Source organism: Gracilinanus agilis, chromosome 3 (assembly GCF_016433145.1).
Source record: "Gracilinanus agilis isolate LMUSP501 chromosome 3, AgileGrace, whole genome shotgun sequence".
In the NCBI taxonomy this organism is placed as follows: domain Eukaryota; kingdom Metazoa; phylum Chordata; class Mammalia; order Didelphimorphia; family Didelphidae; genus Gracilinanus; species Gracilinanus agilis.
The window spans coordinates 474,348,062-474,373,413 of record NC_058132.1 but is presented as its reverse complement, the minus strand read 5'-3'; positions in this window follow the sequence as shown (position 1 = coordinate 474,373,413).

Genomic DNA, 25,352 nt, shown 5'->3' with positions numbered 1-25,352 from the left:
ACGTATTTTGGAAATCTTGAATCTCTATTATGTATAGTTTACTTTTAAAAAATCTCTCCATATATGCAAATATATAGATAAATTCTACATTTTAATTTCTATCCAGTCCTGCTTGCCTGTGATTCTATTCTATTCTATACATGAAAAAAAAATGATTCAATACCCTATTTTCTTTATTTTCTCCGTTTTTTTTTGGCAGGATTCTCCAAGCTTTCCCCATGGGGTAGGAGTTGGGATGGTGGTGCAGGGAAACACAATCCTTGTAATAAATAGACGTAGGAGGAGAAGAGAGTATCTTGTTCTGCCTGGCCCCAGAGGGTGGAACTAGAGACAAAGAGTGTAAGTTATGAGAATTCAAATTTAGGTGGAATCTAAGTAAAAATTTCTTGACTGATAAAAATCATCAAAAAATAAAATGTGCTAGCTGATGAGGGGTTGTGAATTTCTTTATCATTGTAGGTTTTTATGAAGAGGGTTACACTAAATTATATCTTTGTCCCTTTAGACTCAGTTTTTAATTTTATTAATCCATTTTAGGCCCTTGTTTGCTCTTAACTGGGCTAGTATAATAAACTATCTAATCTCTCAACAGAGCTGCTAAAATTATTATCCTAATGCAAGGATTTGACCTTCCCATTTCCTTACTCATAACGGTTAAAAAACTCACTATTATTCACTGAATGAAGTATAGGTTCCTCAGCCTGGCATTTAAGGTTCTTCATACTTTGTCTCCAACTTCATTTTCCAAACTTACTTTACCTTAACTTTCAGTTAAACTAAACTACTCATGTTTCCTGTCCTTTCTTTCATCTGTTTTTATAGTCTAACTGCCTCTTCTTGCATCTGCAACTTCATGACTGTTAATCCCTGCACTTGTGACAGTTTGTGTCATATCTCCACCAACTAAAATTTTTCTGTTTTCTGAGGCTTAGCTCAGAAACCCCTTCCTTCATGAAGCCTTCTCTGATTCTTTGCTCTGGTCCCTAAATAAGTGCTCTTCCTTCCAGAATTTCTCATACCTCCCTGTTTAGATCTCTTCTCTGAAATGATCATATTTCAATTTTCATTGCAGGTATTTTGAAATTTCTTACCACCTTTCTTCTAGATTTTATTGTTCTTCTAATCTCAGAGAAGGGCAGCTAGGTGGTACAGAGAATAAAGTGCTAGCCCTGTAATCAGGAGGAAGTGAATTCAACTGTGACCTCAGAGACTCATTAGCTGTGTGGCTCTGGGTAAGTCATATAACTCTGTTTGCTTCTGGTCCTCATCTGTAAAATGAGCTGGAGAAGGAAATAGCAAACTACTCTAATGTCTTTGCCAAAAAAACCTCAAATGGGGTTATAAAGAAGTAGATAAGACTGAAATGACTCAACAACAACTACAACAATCCCAGAGAGTGGTAAGTGGAGCTTCCTGGCATTAGTAGGGCAGTAGGACCCAGATCATTCTATAGCTCATTTCTTGGGTACACAATGTCTTTCAGTCAGAGGCTTTTGAAGTGGCACTTAATGAAGTTACCCTCATAACAGACTCCTCCCTCCCTCCCTCTCCCAATCACTACCCCATCACTTTGGCCTGTGTATACACCCACTGACAAAATGCCTCTCTATTCATACTTCTTTCTCTATGCACTGATTCAGCCATTCTGACCACACAGGCTAACATCTTTTTTCAGTATTGGTGTTCACTTGTGTCTAACTCTCTGTGACCTCATTTGGAATATTCTTGGAATTTCTTGGCAAAGATACTGAAGTGGTTTACCATTTCCTTCTCCAGCTCATTTTACAGATGAGGAAACTGATAGCAAACAGGATTAAATGACATTCCCAGGGTCACACAGCTACTAAGTGTCTGAAGCCAGACTTGAACTTAGTCTTTTTAACTCCAGGTCTGGTGCTCTATCCTCTGTGCCACCTAGATGCCCCCAAAACCCTCAGGCAAATCTCATTACACTTAACATCCAAGACATGATACAGACAACTTTCTGAGGCTTTTAAATAATAAGAATCTTTTCCTGGCAAGCTCTGCCACTTCTCAGTTTCTTATTTTCATTTTTGCCTGTGCAAAGTCTGCAGGGCAAGCAAATAATCACTAAATTAATAAACATATTTAAGCATCTACTATGTGCCAGGTACAATGATAGAGAAAGAAAAACAAAATTGAAACAGTTCTTGACCTTCAGCTTATTTTTAATGGGAAACAAAACAAAAACAATAATGGCTAGCATTTATAGAGTCTTAGGATTTGCAAAACATTTCATCTCATTTGACCTAAGAAAAACCTTAGGAGGTAGGTTATAATTCTCATTTTTATAGAAAAGGAAAATGGAATCGACTGAGGTGGTTTGCTCAGGATGACAGAGCTAATTTTAGTATCTTCCTTTTCAGTTTATCTTCCAGTTTTTCTCTTTATTTGTTCATAGTTTGCATTTTGCCTATTAGACTGTGAGTTCCTTCAGACCAGAAACTCTTTTTTACCTTTCATTGTATCTTCATTTTGCACAATGCTTAGCCAATCGTAATCACTTAAAAGATTAAATTTATTTATTTGTTTGTTTGCTACATCAAAATATTCAGATAACTCCTTCCCTTTCCCCTGCTTACCATTAGAGAAGACATGATTTGTCAAAAAGGTATATGCCCAGGGTCAGTGAGGTGGCTCAATAGATTGAGAGCCAGGTCTAGAGATGGGAGGTCCTAGGTTCAAATCTGACCTCAGACTGTGTAACCCCAAGCAAGTCACTTAATTCCTTTTGCTTAACCCTTATTGCTCTTCTGCCTTAGAACCAATATATAGTATTAATTCTAAGGTGGAAATTAAGGGTTTTAAAAAAAAGATACATGCACATATATAAACACATCTTGCTTATCTCTCAGTTTTTTCTCTGGAGGCAGACATATACAAGTCATTTTTCAAACAATATTTCTGTTGATATATAATTTTCTCTTGGTTCAGCTCATTTTACTCTTCATAATTTTAGGTCTCTGTATTTTTTTATTTAGCCTGATCATCCTTTCTTTTCTTTCCTTTTCAAATCCTTACCTTTCATCTTAGAATCAATACTGTATATTGGTTCCAAGGCAGAAGATCAGTAAGGACTAGGCAGTGGGAGTTAAGTGACTAGCCCAGGATCACACAGCTAGGAAACATTTAAAGCCAGATTTGATCATTTCTTGTGGTGCAGTAGTGTTCCACCACAATCTTATACCACAGTTTGTTTAGTGTAAAGGTTAAAATTAAAGGTTGGACAATGATTATATGAAATTATGTGGTCTCCAATATTTATTATATCTTGAGTCAGAAATGTATTTACAAATATTTACAAATAGAGAGGAAACAATAAAGAAAAGAAATGTGAGGGGGTTAGAGAGGTTATCTATCCTATCAACCTAAATGTTTTACTCTGGGTCTGCTTAATCCAGGCAGAGATTAATTAGCTCTCAACCAGGAAGGCTGGTAGTGAATAACCACATGGCCTCTTCCAAGATGGAAGCTAGTCTCTTCAGAAACTAAGAAAGGAGTCAGACTTTCACTCACCCAACAAAGCAGTCAAGGAGTCAGAATCTAAGTTGAAGCCAAGCTCCAAGCCCACGATCCAAGTGACAGTCTCCAGGGAAGCTCCCTTGAAGACTTCCCAGTAAGAAGACTATCTCCAGAAGACAATCTCTTCAGACTATCTTTTCAAAGACAATCTTCTCTGAGGGAGTTCAGCTTACTTTTATGATGACTTCTTGTCCCTTCCCCTTTTCATAGGGGCCAATCAAAGTTTCCAAATTTTCTAGCACTGCCCAAGGGGCATTGTCTGTGGGATCAACCTTCTCACCTTCTGAAGGTTAAGTTCTCATCAAAAGGATTCACAGCTAAGGATGTGAATTTTCCAAATCTCACCTAGTACTAAATAGTTCAATCTTTTGTTGATTCAATTTAAAAGTAGACAAAGGAGAGTTAATCCTGTCTTCAGTCTAGTGGGGTACTAAGTAGGGGTACTTAAATTACTGTTAACCAAAATGTTAACTCAAAATAGACTAAGGGAATAAAGGACTCCCCTTCACAAGTGTAAACTCAAAGAGAACAATGAATTCCCTTTTACACTAGCCCAGTGATAGGCAAACTAGTCACTAGCCATTCCTCAGTTGATAGGCATCCCTTCAGTTTCCAATTCTTTGCCATCACAAAGAGAGCTGCTATACATATTTTAGAAAATGCAATTCTTTTCCTTAATAAATACTAGTTGACTGCTTGACTATACTTGAAACAATACTCTTCCACAGGTCCTTTTGACTCCTGGTACAACATTCTATCCACTGCTACAAGTTACCTTGTATATATGTAATATATACAAGATATATATAAGATATATAAATATAAAAGCAGGAGTAGGGTGGGGTGAGGCTATAAAGAAAGTTATAAAGAAAAAAGATCACAAGAAAACATTTTAGAAAAATGAAAAGGAAATCAAGCTATATTGCTCCTTTCTCTCCACTGCCCCTTGAGGCTGGAGTCTGCCAGTGGCCAATTGCCCAAGTCCTAGGACCAGTTTGTTGCAGAGTTTGCTATTGACTGAGATTGGAGAAGAGAAAGCCCTTTTTGGAAGAAGGAAGGATATAGCCTCTACCTCCAGGGGTCTGTGTGGTTACAAAAACACAAAGACAAAGTGACTTGTTTTCTCACCTGAAAATTAAGGGATTGACTGCCAGAGGACCCGTTGTCTTTAATCAATGGATTATTTTTCTGTTGGAATGAATCCAGTTGTTCTGGGAGTTTTATAGGGACCAAATTTTCTCTCTGAGACTCTTCTGTGACTAATATTAGGGAGGTAGATGAGGGAGGCATATTTTTTCTCCCTTAACATTGGTATATGCAAAGTATAATAAAACAGATACAGGGTCATCTGGGGTGAGGGAGGCAATAATGACTGAGGACAGGTGTGGGTGTGTGGGAGGGGCAGAAAAGGTGAGGAAAAGCACCACATAGAAAGTGATTCCTGAGCTGAATATTGAAGGGAGGTTTGGATTCTAAGAGTAAGGGTGAATGCATGCATGAATGAATGAAGCTTTCATTAAATACTAACTATTCAAAGCACTGTGAACACTGAGGAGATCAGCAGAAAAGAAAAAAAAAATCTCTCCTCTCAAGGAACTCCTAAAGACAAAATGTGGAAGATTTCACATGGAAGTCATATGGGAAGGTCCCATGGTCCTTAGAGTGCAGTGGCAAAACAGATGGTAAAGCCTCTTTTTCTAATGTTATTTCCACTAATAAAAAATTCTGAAGTTGAATCATTTGACTGTGCCAAGGACTCTGATGATAAGCACTTTCTTTTCTGGTACTTCTGTAGTTGTGGCTGGAGAACCTGTAGAAGCATCTGCCAGGTTGCATCTACACAGGGTGGAGCACAGGGAGCCCTCTAGGCCTCTACCCTTTGTCCCAGGTTTGGTTTTGACTCCCAGGTGCCAGGTGTCATTGATCCCCTACCTGAAGACCAGTAGGGTGTGATCCTCTCTGTTTCTCCTTATTCTGTACACTTGTTACTTCTCCCCTACAAGACTTTAGTTTCTCATCTTTAAACCTAGGCTATGATGAGTCTTTTGTCTAACATCCAACAGCTGCTTCTTGTGATGCCTTGTTTCAAATGTTCCTTTCTCAAATGAAGTTCATCTATTTGACTATTCTTTTTTGGGGCAGATTACCTGCTTTGTCACAATGAAATTTTGGGCTAGGATTTCCCCTTCTAGTCTGCTTCTAGTCCTGGTACACCTGCTGATGCTAGATGAACCTATATAATTTTATAGATTATAAATTTTCTAAAGGAACTTACATAGATATTTGATATCTTCAACCTACCTTCTCACATCCCCTATAAGCCCATAGAGAGTTCTTTTGTATTATTTTCATGAACTCGTTTGTCCCTGGATCTATCTCTCCATCCCTGTGCAATTGACCACTTCCTTTCTCTAATGTTAACAGTCATCCAACAGATGCAGCATTTTTATCAGGTCCAAAAGAATGACAGGGGTAGAGTGTCCTTTGACGCAATGTTGGAGTTAATTTATCAGTCATTATTAAAAATCTTCATCAAGAATTCCCCCAATATATACAGGGTGCCCCCAAAATCTTTTTTTTAATTTTAAACATTTATTAATATTCATTTTTAACATGGTTACATGATTCATGCTCCTACTTTCCCCTTCACCCCCCCCCCCGCATTCCCCCCACCCATGGCCGACACACATTTCCACAGGTTTTATCATGTGTCCTTGATCAAGACCTATTTCCAAATTGTTGTTAGTTGCATTGGTGTGGTAGTTTCGAGTCCACATCCTCAATCATGTCCACCCCAACCCTTGAGTTCAAGCAGCTGTTTTTCTTATATGTTTCCTCTCCTGCAGTCCTTCCTCTGGATGTGGGTAGCGTTCCTTACCATAATTCCCTCAGAATTGTCCTGGGTCTTTGTATTGCCCCAAAAATCTTAATGAAAATTTAAGTTTTTGGAACACCCTGTATAGGGAACTAATGATGATATATGATCAATGGCCATTAATTAATGAATAACTGGTCAAAATACATCAATAAATACTTCTCAAAGGATGAATTTCAAACTATTAATAATAATTTTCAAAAATTATTATCATCATTCAGTCATTTTAGTTATCTTTAGTTGATTCTTTGTGACCTCATCTGGAATTTTCTAGGCAAATATTTGGGAGTGATTTGCCATTTCTTTTTTCAGCTCCTTTTTCAGGTGAGGAAACTGAGGTAAACAAGGTTAAGTGATTTTCCCAGGTTAGTAAGTATCTGAAATCAGATTTGAACTCAAGTCTTCTTGACTCCAGGCCCAGCAGTATGCCCACTGTGCCTCCTAGTTGCTCCCCACTCTTAATAACAAAAAAAGCTAGCATTATAAGTGTACTTAGAAGTTTACAAAGCACTTTATACATTTTATCTTTTTTGATTCTCTTGGCAAACTGTTGAAGTAGGTAGATACTATTATCATGCTATGGGAATAATATGATGAACTTAAGGCTAGAAAGGTTAAATGATTTACCCTAGGACAGGAGACAGAATTCGAACCGATATCTTCCTGAGTCAGATATTTCATAGGCTAGCACAAAGGGTGCCTCCTCCTACAATATCAATTAACCAACCCATCAATAAATATTTATTAAGTTTTACCTAGGTACTTTACTAGGTGCTAGGGATACAAAGAAAAGCAAAACCAATCCTGACTCTAAAGGGACCTAGATTTTAATAGGAGAGAATATATGTCCTAAAATAGATAAAATACAAGATTCATACAGAGTAGTTGGAAAATTAACTTAGTAGGGAAAAGATTAACTGGGAGGGTGGTGGAGAAGGGGTTGGAGAAGAGCAAAGGCTTGCACTTGAGCTGAATCTTGAAGGAAGCTAGGGATTCTAGGAAGGAGATCTAAGGAAGCAAAGCATTCCAGACCTGGGGTGCAGCCGGGGAAAATATGCAGAGAAAGAAGATGGAAATGTCTTGTCTGAGGAATGACAGGTAGGCTAATAAAACTGTAACATAGAGTTCATGGAGGTGGGTAATATATAACAAGACTGCAAATCTAGGTAGGAGGCATTTGGGGAAGAGTTTCAAACAAGAGGGGGTTTTATATTATAATAATAGGGAACTATTGAAGTTTATAAAGTAAGGAGCTGACACAAATCAATTTTTTAGGAAGATCACGTTGGCACTCGTATAGAAATAGATTGAAGTGGACAGAGACAAGGCATAGAGTACAACTTCTTCCACAAATACAGCTCATAGTCATCCATGGTTTAATGGATAAAAGAATGGGAGGCACTTGAAGTGACTCACTCAGGATCAGAGATAATGAGTTAAATCTATCTTCCTGAGTTCCAGACACATATCATTTTATAACCTTCTCACATCCCCTATAAATCCACATAGAGTTACTTTTGTATTAATTTCCATGAACTTGCTGGCCATCAAGACTTTGTTTAAAAGGAAGTGGTCACCAATACTAACCAAAGAGCACAATTCACCTGTAAAATATTTTCTAATCCGTTCTTACTAGGATTTAGGAAATACAGTGGCATGTATTTGTGCTGCTCTATTTCATAGAAGATGCCATGGTCATTCTCTGCATCCTAGACCATTACTGGTCATCCTGACTTTTTTCTTACCACTTCCATGCCTTGAAGAGAGAGTGAGGCTGATGACTTAGAGCAACTCTGCCTCACTGAAATCCAATTCACATGAAAGTCAAGATATCCTGTGTGTCATTGGCCCTCTTTGAAAACAAAAGAAAAACTTCATAATAGTTTCCTGCTTTACCCAGTATACGTCCCAGTATTGTAAGTTGCATGTAAATATGATCTTTAATATATTTCATTCTCTTCAAGTTTAGAAGAGGATCTTGCTATTGAAAATTTCACCAGAAGATGATAGATTTGGCACTGGAAGAAACTTTTTAAATAATATGGTCCTCTTCATCATTTTACAGATGAGAAAATGAAGTACACTATCCTTTTTGACTTATTCAAGGCAGGCACACCTGTAGTCACAACTCTGCTTATTCAGAAGAAAAGCATTTCCACATGTGAAAGCATAAGACCTCTCTCCTCAACTAAATAAGTATAGGAAAGCATTTTGAATTCTTAGGGAAAGGGAACTTTTAAAATCTAAGGTATAATTATCAATGCCTAATGAGTCTATTAAAAGCATGTAAAAAGACCTTTAATAGACATCCTTAAAGCCTCATCACAAAATTAGTAAATCTTCCATAAGAAAATTTTTACCTTGGACTTGGCAAATTTGATCTGAAATTTGTTATAATTTTTAGTCTCTGTTTTCTTAGCAGATAAAACGTTTATAATAAAAAATAGACACAACCCACCCCTACCACCGGTTGCCTCTATTTCTTCTTCTTCAGTTAGAAAGTGTTCATACTGTTTCTTTGGCAAGAGATCATCAAAAGGAAATCAACCTAAGGTTGATAAAATGCAAGTTTTTAAGGAGATCTCAGCAGTGCATTATCAAGTCTGTGAGAATTTTTTCTTGAAGCAGTAAGCACACCATAATTCCTGCATGCGTAGTTCTGACCCTCTTCTCATTGCTATAAGACAAATTCTACTCTCCAAGGGGATGAATAGTCAAGGAGGATATACATGAAAACTTGAGGATAACAGGCTATGGCCAGACTGGAGCAGATATGGGAATTACATGAGAAAAGGGAAGGAGCAAGCCTAATAGCAAACATTTGAAGTGGATAAAATTTACCTTCAAAACCTCCATTTCCATAATATCCCTAGACCATTTTCATTTTCATAGTTTCATTAAAAATGATCTCAAAAACAGGACAGTCTAGATTTGTGGTCTCATTGATATAAGAAACTCCTAGATAAGAAAAAACTCTATTTAGCAGTGCAAGCCAGAACCTTCTTTGAAGTTCAGAGCCTTGGAGAATTGTCAAATACTGAACAGTGACATAGCCAATATGGATCAGAACCATGCCTGGAAGCTTGGTTTTAGGGGGTTCTGAGATAAGCTCCATAGCTACTATCTTATGCTGCTTCTCTCATGAGAGAATCAGGAAGTATATTATAAAAAGAGGTTTAAAAGCCTCAAATGTTCCATTTTAAGAAGAACCAAACGACTGAATCTATAATAGTGAAATTCCATGAATTAGGAGAAATAGGAGCTAATTCTTCCCCCATCACTACCTCTTCAAGTAATGGGGCCTATCCTACCTATGGCCTTAGAATTGAGAGTAAAGAGACATAGGTTATTAGAACAGAAAGGACCTAAGATTTTTCAGACTAAAATACTTACTTTACAAAAGATGACACCAAACAGTGATACTATATGACTTACCCAACATCATAAAGACAGTGTCAGAACTGGGACTTGAACCTAGGTCAATTAATTCAGTTTGATGCTTTTCCCACTACATCATAAGAGGGATATATAAACACAAATCCTCACTTTCTGTCTTAGAATTGATACGAATATGAGTTCCAAGGCAGAAGAGCAGTAAGGACTAGGCAACTAGGGTTAAGTGACTTGTCCAGGGTTAAATAACTAGGAATTATCTGAGTTTAGATTTGAACCCAGGTCCTCCCAACTAGATCTGGATCTCTAGCTACTGAGCTACCTAGCTGCTTCTAGAACAATATATATATGTATATATGTATATATGTATATGTAGATATGTAGATATAAATTTAAAATTTTTATTTTTTCAGATTACATGTTGACATAATTTTTAATATTTGTTTTCTGACATTTTGCAACCCATATTTTCTTCCTCCTTGCCTCTGTCCCATCCCTCCACTCTTCCCAAGAAGGTAAGTAATATGATATATATTATATATATATTGGCATATAATAACATATTTCCATGTTCATCATGTGAATCAAGTACAACAATATACTTTTAACTTGTAGTCTTAGGGCATATGGATTTCAAATAAGCATCCAGGGAACTTGTGTTTTCACCCCACTGAAAAAATTATTTTGGAGAATATTAACCACTCGCTAATTAATATTATAAGTGTTTTATACCTCTGAGGAAAAGTATTGAATAATTTTAAAATTCTATTTGTTCAAATCTACTTTAAAATATTTTATGATAAGATTTTTTTTGTACCTCCTTAATGCTAATGTCTTCCCTGGATTATCCCCAATTTATCCTGTATCTACCTTGTTTCTATGCAGGTGTTTTCATGTTGTCTCTCCCATTAGACTGTGGGCTTCTTGAGGGTAGGGTCCTTCTATTGCCTTTCTTGGTATCCCCAGGGCTTTTGTCAATATCTGCTATACTAGGTGTTTAATAAATGCTTATTGACTAATTGATTAAAAAGAAAATAATCAAAGATCATATAAAATTAAAATGACCTTCCATTAGCCTGAAAAAGACTGGGAGGAAAATCTGACCAGAATGGTTATTTTAGTTAAACTTTATTCTTTAAGGACTATAAAGATTTGGGGCCATAGGGCTTGTTGATCATGTTAACTTCTTCGGGGACATGCCCTTTCTCATAACTGTTCTTATATTTTAATTTTCAACAAGTCCAAAACTTCCCTGCTCTTTAAACCTTACTCCAACTTTTTGATCCCTGAGAATTTTGGATGCCTTTGATTAAAAAAAAAAGACATAAATAACAGCTTGTGCATGGGACAAATGGGAAGAAATGTACAAAAGATGAAAGGCAGATCCTGAGGCTAATTCTGGGGACCCTTTCTGGGAATATAATTGCTAAAGGGAGAGATTTCAGGAACTTCCTATTTTAACTAATTATTCTTTCTAATTAGGTGCTAAACTTTGTTCTCTGCTATTTGAACATGCATAGTCAGTCCTAAATTTGGGCGACCTGTAGCAGTACCCCAAGGTATCATCTAAATGACATTTCATGAGCAGAGATATATTGAACCTGATCCCTAGGTACCATTTCTACTTCTGCCATTATCATCATGTTTTCGTACCTGATTCTAGCACCTATTCCTTATCATTCCATAATGTTCAGGTAACAGGTAGGAAAAACAGGGACACATTTTCTAGGTTTTATTCTCTATGGAAGAAAGAAGTCCAAAGAAAAAGAGCAACATTTTATATAAGCAAAAATATTTTTGATTTTCATTGAGATCTTAAACTTTTGAGCTTTTAATAATAAAAATAGCTAACATTTATATCTGACCAACTGTGTATCAGATAATGCTACTCATTACAAATATGTCATTTGATACTCAGAATAATATTGGGAGAAGAAATGCTATTATATCTTCATTTTACAGAAATGGAAACCAAAGCATAAAGAAAAGTTAAATGACTTGCCCAGAGTTACATAGTAAATGTCTAAGGTCAAATTTAAAGGAATCCACACCTTGTGCTCTATCCTACTGTACCACGTAGCTGCCTCTAACTGAACCTCTATGAACTTCTCCAGGTCTGATGATAACCCTGCAGTACCCATATTTCCAATGCTACCCCTAAAGAATAAAACTTTACCCATCAGCCACTGACTGAGATTTCAGCCACATAGGTTCTCTAGACCCAATTAATATGATGATTTAAAATGTTAAGTTCATTCTTAGCTAACCAGAAAACCTGGGTTTTGATGGCTTTTCTATCATAATGATCAAAATTCTCTGGTTACTGTATATTAATTCATAATTTTTTTTAGTAAAGGTGAGAGAAAGAAGAGAAGAGAGAGAGAGAGAGAGAGAGAGAGAGAGAGAGAGAGAGAATGATTGAATGATTATCTGGGTATCCTAATTCTCCTCTCTGCTTCCCACCCCACCCCATTCCCAGTCCACAGGGGTTGAAGTCCCTATCGACTAAAAGTAGGAGATAAGATAAACTGGAGCCCGGCTACCACTAAATGCTTTGGAGAAGGAGAGAGAGCCCACGCTACCTGTTCATTTGCTTTTATAGTCCATTTTTGACATCGTCCGGCCCCCTCCCTCTAATCTCTCACTCCAGCATCCTCTGATTGGACAGACTAAATCTCAATCTCGCCCCAGTCCTGACTTCCAGACATCTCGCCAATTGCTTGGGGGATTTTCTGTCAGCTGCTTCCTCAATGCCCATTCAGATAGGCAGCATTGGAGTCACCAGACCTTTGTCATTGAGCACATGCACAGTCCGACAAATGGTGAAGATTGTCAAATTGAATAAGGGTGTGAAATTTATATTAAATTCACACACTGTAATACTATTTGATCCCTTAAAGGATCACGTTTTCCTCCTCCAAAAAGGACAACCCCTCAAAAAAAATTGTCAAAAAATTGTCATAGTTGTACAAATTAGCCAGAAAGAAAAGGAAAACTCAACCTAAAACTCAATTCATCTTCAAAGGTCATAAAGCACAATAATGTTTTTTACTGAGCCTACTAGTCTGGAAGAATAAAGGAATAGTTTAATTTGCAAAGATTCCTATTCTAGACGGGAAGAAACTATGGCTGGTGCTGCTTCTATTACTACTACTACTCCTATAACAATGGTTAGAATAGCTAGAATTTATAGAGTGCTTAACATGTATGATGATTCGTTTACTTGGTTTTGTTTTTGGTTTTTTTGTTTGTTTCATTGATTTTAATGTACAGTTATGATGTTTACCATTTAGAAATTTGAGTTTTAGAAACAAATGCTATCAAGTTTAAATGTACACAAAGCATTTTGTTAAAGGTAAAACATCATGCAAATATCAGCATTGAAAAAAAATTAAAATTATTTATTTGTTACATTAAAATACCCAGGTAACTCACTCCCCATTAGAGAAGGCATCATTTGACAAATGTATATGTAATATATTATATAAAATATAATCTATATAGCATATAATATATATTACAGAAACTTCATTTATACATTTATATATATATGTGTGTGTATATATGTACATATATACATATATACATATATATATATATATGTCTTGTTTATTTCTGTTTATCAGTTCAGAAACTCCTCCTACAACATTTCACCCATCTAGTAGTGGTGGTGGGCATGCATCTACAGTATGTAGGATGGAAGGTAAAAAGTTGGTGAGTAGACTTAGTCACTTCCTTTGTTCAGTGCTCCTCCCTTCAGGCCATTACTTCCACTTTGGCCAGTGTATTTAATACTGTCTCTCAACCTTTCCCTTAGGTATCTTTTTGTTTCAGGAGGTGGAACTATGGATTTTGGAGTCAGAAAGACTGGATTCAGACATATTAGCTGTGTGATCCTAAGCCAGTCAATCCAGGGATCAGCAACCTTTTTGACCGTGAAAGCCGTAAACGCCACATTTTTTAAAATGCAATTTCGTGAGAGCCGTACAGTGCTCACAGTGTGAGCTCCTGTAACAGCACCTGAAAAAAAATTGACTTTATGACTCCTGCAGAAAGAGCCATACATTGCTGACTCCTGACTTAACCTGTCTTACATTTTCACTTTATCTGTAATAGCAGCAGCTACCTCAGAGAGTTGTTAGTCGAATAAATTGAGATAATATATGTAAAACTCTTTGCAAACATTGAAGTGCTATAATAATACTAGCTATTATGAGATGCACTGGGTGATGGAACAATGGGAAAAGGGAAAAATCTGTTACCTCAGGTATAAGCGCCTTCTCTATCAGTGTTTCTTATCAAGGCTTCCTAATTTTCTGAAATTGTCTTAGGAAAATTAGAAATCTTCTAGGCTCTGTCTCTGGACTTGTTTTTTAGTCAGGATTTAAACAGAAAAAGGCCTATTGCAGAACATTTTAATTTATATGTCATTATTTAAAATAAAGTTATGAAAAAGAAAGCTATTTGTTTAAAATCAAGTTATGAAAAGGAAAATGTAGATTTCATTATTTTAAAACTTATTGCACTTTATTTCCAAAAACATTTCTTGATTTTTTAAATTTCCAAATGAAATGTCCAATTTTGAAAGCTTCACCCATCCACCTAATAAACATTTATTAAATGCCAGTTATATGCAAAGCACTATGATAGATTCTAGGAGAATACAAAAAAGAATAAAACATGGTCTCACTTTAGATCTGTGATTCTATGATCTTATATTCTTTGCCTACATGGAGCTTATGACCTAGTGGGAAAATTAAGACATGAGTATACATAACTAGAATATTGAAAATATTATTATAAATTCTGGAACTAGCTATCTGTGTGGCCTTGGGAAAGTCACCTCACTTCATATCAGTTTTCCTAGATGTAAAAGGAAAGGATGGAACTAGATCTTTAAGTTACTACATCTGAGTTCAAATTTGACCTCAAATGCTTACTGGCTGTGTGACTCTAGGCAACTCACTTAACCTTTATTTGTCTTCAGTTTCCTTATCTATAAAATGGAGTTAATAATGGCACTTACTTCCCATGGTTGCTGTGAGGATTCAATGAGACAATAATTGTAAAGCACAGTGGCCAAGGAAAAGTAAACGTCATATGTGTTAGCTATTATTATTATCATTATATAATTCTAGGAACCTCATCTAGGAACATTATATAATTCTAGGCATGCGATTCAATGAAAATGCTGTGAGATTTCAGAAAAATAATTTTGTCTTTCAGGGCCCTTTCTTTTTTTGCCTTTATTGTCCTATTTTTGATGCTCTGATATCTAACAACCACAATCATTAAAATCTTCAAAGCTACTGAATAAAAATACAAAACAGGATTTTTTTTGGTTTATATAATTAGATGCACAACAGTTGACTCAAGGAAACTAGATATGACTGTACAAGTATCTCAGTTATGGCCAGGAAAACCAAAAGCAAAGACAAAAAAAAAAGAAGAGCACAGGAAATATTTGCAAATATTAAAAATTATTTTACATTTATGTTGTTATATTTATTATAAGTAATAACATAGAATAATATGATCAAACTCAAAAATTATACAGACATGTATATTTCTAGATTTTATATATGATGACTTTAGAAATAACAGGGAGCTGTTATAGTTTACTAAAACTTGGGTGACAAACTCTCCATTCAGACCACTTAATCCCCTTTGCTTCAGTTTTCTCATATATTACATTATCTATTCCTCATCTATTACATTAGCCAGAGATGGAAATGGCAAACTACTCCAATATCTTTGCCAAAAATGGGTCATGAAGAGTCAGATATGATTGAAAAATAACTGAACAACATTATTAAAAATAGATATTTTTTTGAGGGTGCAGTGTCACATTTATTCACATTTATTGGAGACAGTTTTGTGTTTGGAGTTTCAGAGGTGGTGACAGAAGTTTCAGTTAATATGATATATTTGCTTGCTTATCTAATGTATTTGTAGTTATTAGGGATCCACATTCAGAGAAGCTGTGGGGAAAATACATTGTATCGAGCTGATTGATATTATATTAAAACATATATGTATGTATATTATATATGTTTGTGTATATGAAAATGTTCTAGGTTGTATCACATGATACCCGCGGCTAAGGTGATTTGATTAAATTGGCAAGTTAATTTAGTTGAACAACTGATCAATTTAAGATAGCTAAGAGGTACAGTGGATAAAGGACTGGGCTTGGAGTCAGGAAGACGAGTTCAAATGTGATATTAGGTACTGATTAACTGTATGATTCTGGTAAATCTCTTTGCCCCATTCTGGTAAGTCTCTTTGTCTGCCCCAGTTTCCTCAGTTGGAAAATGGGAATAACTCTTAGGGCTGTGGTGAGTGAGGAACAAATGAGAAAACATTAGACAAGAGCATATCAGTGCCTGGAAGATAGTAGGGACTTCCTGTCTTCCTTTTTGATACTGTAAAATATTAATTAGATTAAAATATATAGACTTGTCTATTTACTTGTTTTGATTAAATTAAGAACTTATTTAGAGCCATGTAGACATAGGCATAGTAGGGAAACCTATTATGGTCATTATTCAAACTTTCATTTCTATTTAAATTATGAATGGAAACTTGGGAGGCAGTAACCCTGCCACTTTAAAACTAGGTAGATTTTTCATTAGGTCTACTATCTTAGTCAGGTATGTCCTCATTGCTTCCTTGAATTGCTTCAGCTCCCAACTTCTTTGTAATTGGAATTCACTTTTTCTCAAAATGTGGGTTTAACTGTGTGACCCTGGGCAAGTCACTTGACCCCCATTGCCTACCCTTACTGCTCTTCCACCTATGAGCCAATACACAGAAGTTAAGGGTTTAAAAAATATATATATATACATATGTATATATGTATATATACATATATATATATAGAGAGATATAATTTGTTTTTAACATTCATTTAAGAATTGAGTTCCAAAATCTTTCCCTTTCTCTGTACCTCCTTCACCCGCTGAAAAGGAAAATAGTATGATATTGATTATACATGTAAAGTCGTGCAAAACTTTTTTCCATATTAACCATGTTGCAAAAAAACTACCCAACAATAAAAGCAAGGAACATAAAGAAAGTGAAAAAACTGTGCTTCGATTTTTACTCAGAGTTAATCAGTTTTCTCTTTAGAGATGAATAATATTTTTCATCATGGGTCTTTCAGATTTAACTTGGATTGTGGTCTTGGTCAAAATAGCTGTCTTTTTTTTAATTTTATTTTAAACCCTTAACTTCTGTGTATTGACTTATAGGTGGAAGAGTGGTAAGGGTAGGCAATGGGGGTCAAGTGACTTGCCCAGGGTCACACAGCTGGGAAGTGTCTGAGGCCGGATTTGACGTCTCTAGGTTTGGCTCTCAATCCACTGAGCTACCCAGCTGCCCCCAAAATAGCTAAGTCTTTCACAGATGATACAACCTTGTTCTGGTGTTCTTTCCAGAGCATCTACCTTCAGCTACTCTTTTTGGAGACTGGCCTGGTAGGCAGCTTGTTTTTGTTGCTGAGCCTTTTCTCAGACAATGCAATCTTGGCCCTGGCTCTGTCTATATTTTTCCAGCAAATTCAAGCCAGGCAAGGCTTGCTCTATCTCTACTACAATAAGCTGCTAGACAGCACAATGGGAATTTCCTTTCTGTTCATTCTCTATTATTTGAGAGATGATCTTTTTATTCTCTGTCACTGTTTTCCTCACTTTCTATCTACTTTCTTCATACTTGTCTTTCCATTCTGAGACCTTTCTTTCCTTAGTGATAATCTCTTCTCTAAAGTCTAGAGAGTCTAGAGAGAGAAAGAGAGAAAGAGAAAGAGAGAGAGTTAGTTGAGTGGCTGTAGCCTATCTCTGGGGATATATCTCTACTTGTGGAAATAGAGGAAAGTATAGGAGAGTTGAGAATTAATGCTGTGCTTACACTATACCGCTGGCATAAATTGGTCCAAGGCCAGGTCCATGCTACACAGACATTGAATGAGAAATTATCTTACGATTGAAGTTAGTGTGCCCAGAGTGGACTCTATTTTGTTTCATTAAAGATCTTTCCTGACCCTAACCCTTTATTTCCTTGTTCTTCCTGTTTTCTGGAGAGTAGAGATTACCACAGAAACAAATTTTAGATAACTGGGATATTAATGAACAATTTCCAATTTAGCAAGCATTTATTAACCACCAAGACAAAAAACTGTGTTGCAAAGTTGATAGAAGGCCAGCTTTGAAAGCCTAAGTTCAAGTTTTACCCCTGCTATATACTAGCCTTATGATCACAGGCAAATCACTTAACCTCTTAGTGTTTGAGGCAACTCTCCAAAAGACTTAGGCATTACAGATTAGTTGTTAATCAACATAGGTGGAGGGAGTCCCTAAAAAAGATAAAACCAAAGATCCCTAGGAAAAACAAACAAACAAACAAACAAACAAACAAACAAAAAAAAACAATAAAGTAAGCCATGGTACTAGTTGCTGGGAGTAAAACAAAAACAAACAAACAAAATTTCCCCAAATTCATTCCTGCCCTCAAAGAGCTTACATTTTATTGATCAATATGATTAATTCATTTTTACATGATTGTTAGTAGTGTGGAGAAGAGAAACTTTTTGCAAACTAAAAGCAGTATTCTTTTTTTTTTTTTAAACCCTTACCTTCTGTCTTAGTATCAATACTGTGTATTGGTTCCAAAGAGTTGTAAGGGCTAGGCAATGGGGGGTTAAGTGACTAGCCCAGGATCACACAAATAGGAAGTGTCTGAGGACAAATTTGAACCCAGGACCTCCCATCTCTGGGCCGGGCTTTCTATCCACTGAGCCACCCAGCTGCTCTCTTAAATTCAATAGTCTTAAGAGAACCTCATGACCTTTTGTTGCCATTGAGCATGAACAAATGTTGATAGTGCTGAAGTGAAATAAAAGTTTAGACAACAGTCAAATTCAATAGCATCTTTGTAAGATAACTCTGCAACATTTTCTTTACAGTAGAAGAAATTTATGCAAAAAAAAGATGGAAACTTTTGAGGATTTTTGGTGTTTCCAGGAAATGCCATAAAACTGGATTGGATTCTATTAAGAATTACCATGCACTTTCAGTTCAGATTTTATGTGGAAGTTTAACAGGCAGAGGCAGAAGCATATGTCTGACATTGGCTTTGACCCTGCTAAACCCTAAGAGTTCAATACAAAAAACTAAAGAGTTGTATTTGCAATTGCTGATAATGAAATAGAGCTTGTCCTGGAAGACCTTATGGAAAAAAAAAACATAATCAGTAATGTGGAGCCAGAGGGATCAGTGCAATTCTATCACACACACACACAAAGTCTGCAGAACTTGCCTCATTAATAATTTAACTTGATTCCTGGTAGTGTTGTGATAAATTGAAAGGCTAGTCTGAGGCAGAAAATAGCTACCCTGGCAAATAAAACCCCAAAAATCTCCAGCAAGGGCAAGCAGTGTGGTGAAGTGGCAGGAGCAGTCTTCCTTGCAGTCCTGGCTCTGACATCAGTTGGGTACATGAATAGAGGGAAACCGTGTAATGTCTTTCTTTGAGTCTCATTTTCCTCATATGAAAATGAAAGAGTCAGACTCTAAAGTCCCTTCTAACCCTAAATCTTTGATCTTAAAAGGAGATGATCTCAAAAAAACAAACAAAAAAAACAACTTTCAGCTAGAAATGCACATCTCTATGTCTAAGGAATTAGAACAATATCTACTACATTAATGGCCTCAATACATTCTTTTGAAGTCATTTCCACATTTCACTTAACAAAATTGATCACTACTTTAGGCTAGAACCTCAAAATCCTTGGATGGCATCTAATGAGAGATTTTTTTTCAATTTTCCTAACATCTTAAACTTTGAGTTGCTTTTTTTCTATCATAATTTTATTTTCCTCTAAGTACAGAGCTATTGTTTTAAATGCCTGAAGGAAATCAGACCACAACAGGCTAATTTGGCAAGTAAGAGAACCCACATTCCAAATAATTGATTTCTTTCCCTTCATTTAAATGAAATTTTGGTTTGTCTCATGTGAATTAATATTTTTCTGACTTTGAACAACTAGCCAAAAATTTCACACACATATTTTATGGGCTTTCCTTAATACAGTTTTAGGTTTAATATTTCATTTTTCTTGCTTATAGGATAATTCATATTGCAAACAAAAAAGATTAACTGGTTTAGGAAACACCCCCAAAATGTTTGTTTTGTTTTGTTTTGCCTCAGACATTCATTGCCTAAAATATTCTGGAATAATTGCCCAAAATAACAAGAAACCCATGGTGACGAAGATTACTCATTTTGCCAAATTTAGAACCCACTGAGAATTCAGAGACTAAGCTTCAGCTCAAACCAAGCCAGTTGGGACTTCAGTTCCTTTACTTTCAATTATGAATTTTTTTCCTTAAGAAAAAAGTTTACCACCCATAAAAAGGCTCTGAAGGCCTTATTAGACATCAAATAGCTCTTACAAAATAACCTTTTGATGAGCAAAAGTTCCAACAAACCCTAAAGACACATTAAAATTTCCATAGAATACACAGAATTGAACAACCCCACTCCCCCAAAAATCGTGATGGGGAGGTAAAAGAACCTTTTAGATAGATTCTAAGCCCCAGTTATCATAAGAAATTTTGAGTTGCCTATTAAAATTATGTAGTACCAAGTTTACCCACCCTCGTTTTTGAGAGTTAGAAGAGACAATTTTTTTGTCCAATGGCATGAGAACCAGCAGGGCTTGTTTTATTCCTCAGGCAAGTAATTTCATTTATTTTATCTTTTTTTGTTTTTTTTTTTGTTTCAGAGAAAAACAGTTTCCCCAAACATTTGTTTTAAAAATGATTATCTACCACAAATCAAATAAAATATACCACCTGGAAGGACACCTTGTCCTTGCCTCTGCACCAACATGCCTCCTTCAGAATTATAAACAGGATCCTCCCTTTTTCTTTGATATTTTCAAGGATGTGTGAATTCATCAATAAGGTCCTTTCTCCAATGGCACTAACCATTTATTCTCTTCCTATGTGATTTTTGTCCATTTCCTCTCATAAATTAAGCAAAGCAAGAAAATCCAACATAGTGGGAACTTTCTGCTAAATGTTTAGTTTTTATATTTTGCATATCAATAGAGCATGAGCAAGATTCATTGATTTTTCCCTCACTCTCTCTTGTTACAGACCTAGACTTCCTTATTTTCCAGACATGCATTTCTCCAATATCATTTATGCTGCTTATCCTAGCTAGGCTATACTTAATTGGTAATATGTTGCATCCTACTCCTGCTCACTGTAGATCACTGCATCGTCTTTTGGGTAATCCAAAACTTGAATTCTTTGGATACTGTGCTATGTCATGACCTGTAGTGATAACATGACTAGAAAAAAATACTGATTTTTAAGATGAACTTATGCTACCAGAAGATGCTCAGGGTCATTAAAAGGATTATGCCATTTCTGCATGGCATTCCAGGCTGCTCTCATCTTTTTTTATCAGTTCTTTATTCATCTCAGTGTTTATCTAAAATAAAAGCATAATGATTTGTCCATCCAACAACATACTGTAATTTGTACAAAAATAAGGTGATTATATATGTAAAATTATATAAGATTCTTTGAAATATGTAACAATAGAAATCATTTTATTAAATGATCCTTTCACAATCAACAGGCATTTTTTAACCTCCTACTATTTGCTAGGTACTGTGTGGAGTGTTGAGGATTGAGAAACAAAAGAGTCCTTATCTAGTAGGAACTCACAATCTAATGGGGGTGGTGTTGTAGACAGCATGTAAATGATTATGCACAAACAAGCCATGTAAAGGATAACCTAGGAAAAAAATAAAGGGAATATACTAGAAATGAAGGATTGGGAAAGGCTTCCCATAGAGGATTTTTTTCTGGGACATGAAGAAAGTTAAGGCCAGAATTCAGAAATGAGGAGGGAGACCATTCCTGCATGGCAAAAGACAGAGAAAATGTCCAGAAACAAGAGACAGAATGTCTTATTTGAGGACTACCAATCCAATACACTGAATTGAACAGCTCATTAGGGGAATGTAAGATATAAAAATATTGGAAAAGTGGATGGCTGAGGACAGCAGATTGTGAAGGATTTGGGATTTCAAACAGAAAATATTATATATTATATTTGATCCTGGAAGTGAGAAGGAGTTGTTGGAGTTTATTGACTAGGTGCACATTTTATATGATATGGTTGGACCTTGCTTTTGGAAAATTGTTTTTTGGCAACTGAGTGGAGGAAGGATTGCACTGGAGTGTGACTTCTGATCTGTAAGTTAACCAGCAGACTTTTTCAATAGTTTAGACATGAGGATATGAGGGTGATGGCAGTATCAGAGGAGAGAAGGGGTAGTGTTCTAGAGTTGCTGCAAATGTGAAATTAGCAGGAAGATTGGATGTGGGGGAACAAAAGACAATAAAAAGTCAAAGATAATGCTGAGATTTGGAGCCTGGGGAACTAGGAGGATGATAATGCCCTTGAGAGTAATATATCATTGTATATTTTAATTTATTCAGGTATTTTTATTTCTCTCCTCCATTAGAATTTAAGCTCACTGTAAATAGATTCCTTCCTCCTTAATATTTATGTACCTAGAATGAGGCATTGTGTATGGCAGGATAATAAATTCACTTGTTACCAACATCATGGAGGAGAAACACAGAATCCAAATAGAAGAGAGATTATGTATGGATGCTACTGTTTGCAAATTACATTGAGCAATGCCTGGAATCTTGCAGAATCAGGTAAATGGTGCATACCATTCGGAATTATTTGAGAACAGGGAGTTGTCTAAGGCATACAGTACTGGACCCAGAATCAGGAAGAAAAGAATACAAATCCTGTCCTCTGACACTTATTAGCTGTGTCGTATGGGGAAAATAATTTAACCTCTATCTCAGGTTTCTCAGCTATAAAATGAGGATAATGATAGCACCTGCCTCCAGAGATGTTGTGAGGTTCAAAGAAATTAATAACTTAAAGTGCTTTGCAGACTTTAAAGTAATATACAAATGAAGTTACTATTGATATTATTGATCATGATACTTTCTAATTATCCTTGTATGAAAAACCCCAATCAAGTTGGAAGAATATTTAATTTCTCCCTCTCTAACTGCTGCTTCATCTGTCATCATCTCCACTGTCATCTTCTTCACTGTCATCATCTTCACCATCCCATGCCTTATGATCTTAAAGAAAACAATAGGGTTTGGTAGGGATTGGACCTGGAATTTCATTGGTTAAAAATTCAGGAAGTCTCTCTAGCAAGGCAGGTTGATCTGTCCTCTCCAATATGTAATCCTAAAGAGATGTCTAGAGCAGTGGTGTCAGATTCTGATGGAAAGTCATTTCTGTGGGCATGTTGACTTAGAAAACCACAAATTAACATGATTTATCTTCCATTGTAATTTTACTTGTTTTGCTCTTGTTGTAGTGGTAGATGTGTTATAGTGACCCAGAGAACTATAGTACTCTGGGCCTTTCTTTCCTCTTATATCTCTCAAAGTCTATACAAGTTCATGTTCATTGGTTCCATGGCACTATCTATCTACTGTCCCCTTTTTCTTTTGCCTTTAATTTCCCCCCAAATCATAGTCTTTTCCAGTGAGTCCTGTCTTCTTATTTATCCAAAATAAACTTCAGCCTTAGTATTTGACCTTCCAATGAATAGTCTGAATTAATTTAAGTATTGACTAATTTGATCTCCTTGCTGTTCCAAGGGACTCTCAAAACTTATCTCCAGCAACATAATTCAAAAGCTTTGATTTTGTATTCTTACCTTTTCTTATAGTCCAACTCTCACAGTGATATTGCTACTAGAAAAACCATAGTTTTGACTTATATAGACTTTTGTTGACAAGATGATACTTCTGTTTTTTAGTATGCTATTCAGACTTGCCATAGTTTTCCTCCTAAGGAGCAAACATCTTTTAATTTCATGACTGCAGTCACTATCTGCAGTGATCTGCAAAGATATCAAATCTGACATTGTTTCCATTTTCTCTCCCTCTTTTTGTCAGGAAGTGATGGAACCAATTACCAAAACCTTGGTCTTTTATGTTAAGCTTTAAGCCAGCTTTTACATTCTCCTCTTTCACCTTTATCAAGAGCCTTCTTACTTCTTCACTTTCTGCCATGATGGAGGTATTGTCTGCTTATCTGATAATGCTGATATTTGTCCCATTTACCTTAATTCTGGCTATTGATTCATCCAGCCTGGCACTTTACATGACATACTTTGAATATAAGTTAAACAAAAGCCCTGGCCTTCTCCTTTTCCAGTCTTAAAGCAATCAGTTGTTTCATGTTTAATTCTAAGTGTTGCTTGTTGGCCCACATTCCAGTTAATCAGGAGACAAGAAAGATGATCTGGTATGCCCATCTCTTTGAGGATTTGCTACATCTTGTTGTGATCCTCACGGCTGAAGGTTTTAGTGTAGTCAATGAAGCAAAAGAGATGCTTTCGTGGAACTCTCTTCCTTTCTCAATAATCCTGTAAATGTAGGTTATTTGGTCTCTAGTTCCTTTGCCTCTTTGAAAACCTGCCTGATCTTCTGGGAAGTCTCAGTTCATGTACTGTGGAAAGCTATCTTGCAGAATCTTAACGATAACCTTGCTGATATGGGAAGTGAGCACAACTGGTCATTCGAACATTCTTTGGCATGGTAGTTCTTTAGGACTGGGATGTAATTTGATCTTTTCCAATCTAGTGCGTGCTGTTGATTTTCCAAATTTGCTGGCAAATTGAGTGCAGTACTTTAATAGCATCATCTCTTAGGATTTTAAATAGAACAGCTGGAATTCTGTTATGTCCATTATCCTTATTATTAGTATTGTTAGCAAAGCTTCCACAGGCCCTCTTGACTTACTTCTTCTCCAGGGTATCTGGCTATGGTTCAGTAATCACCTCAATTGTGGTTATTAATGATAAGATCTTTCTTGTATAGTTCTATGTATTTTTGCCACCTTTTCTTAATCATTTCTACTTCTATTAAGTTATCATTTTTGTCTTTTATCATGTCCATTTCCCCATGAAACCTTCCCTTTAAATCTCAAATATTCTTGAAAAGTTCTTGTCTTTCCCATTCTATTGTTTTCATTTATTTTTTACACCATTTACTTAAGGAAACCTTTTTTCTTTCCTTGCTATTCTCTTGAATTCCACATTCAGTTGGTTATATCTTTTCCTTTCTCCGTTACCTTGTGCTTTCCTTCTTTCTTCAGCTATTTGCAAAGTGTAGTCAGACAGGCATTTTGCTTTCTTTGATGAAGCATTTGGGAAACAGGTGGGGAACAGGGATAGAAAGCAGCAGGGAAAGAAAGATAAGGAATTGAGCAGATGTTATGAAAGAACACGCATCAATGGAAATTCTGAACATTAGTCAATGCTTCAATAATATCCTTAGAAAGCAGAAGATTAAGGAAAGAGCACAGACCAAAATCTTCAAATTATAATTTTGGAACTCCTATATGTATCAATAATTACATTCTCTCAATGTGCTACATTTTAAGAAGTTACTTTTCCCCATTAATATATAAT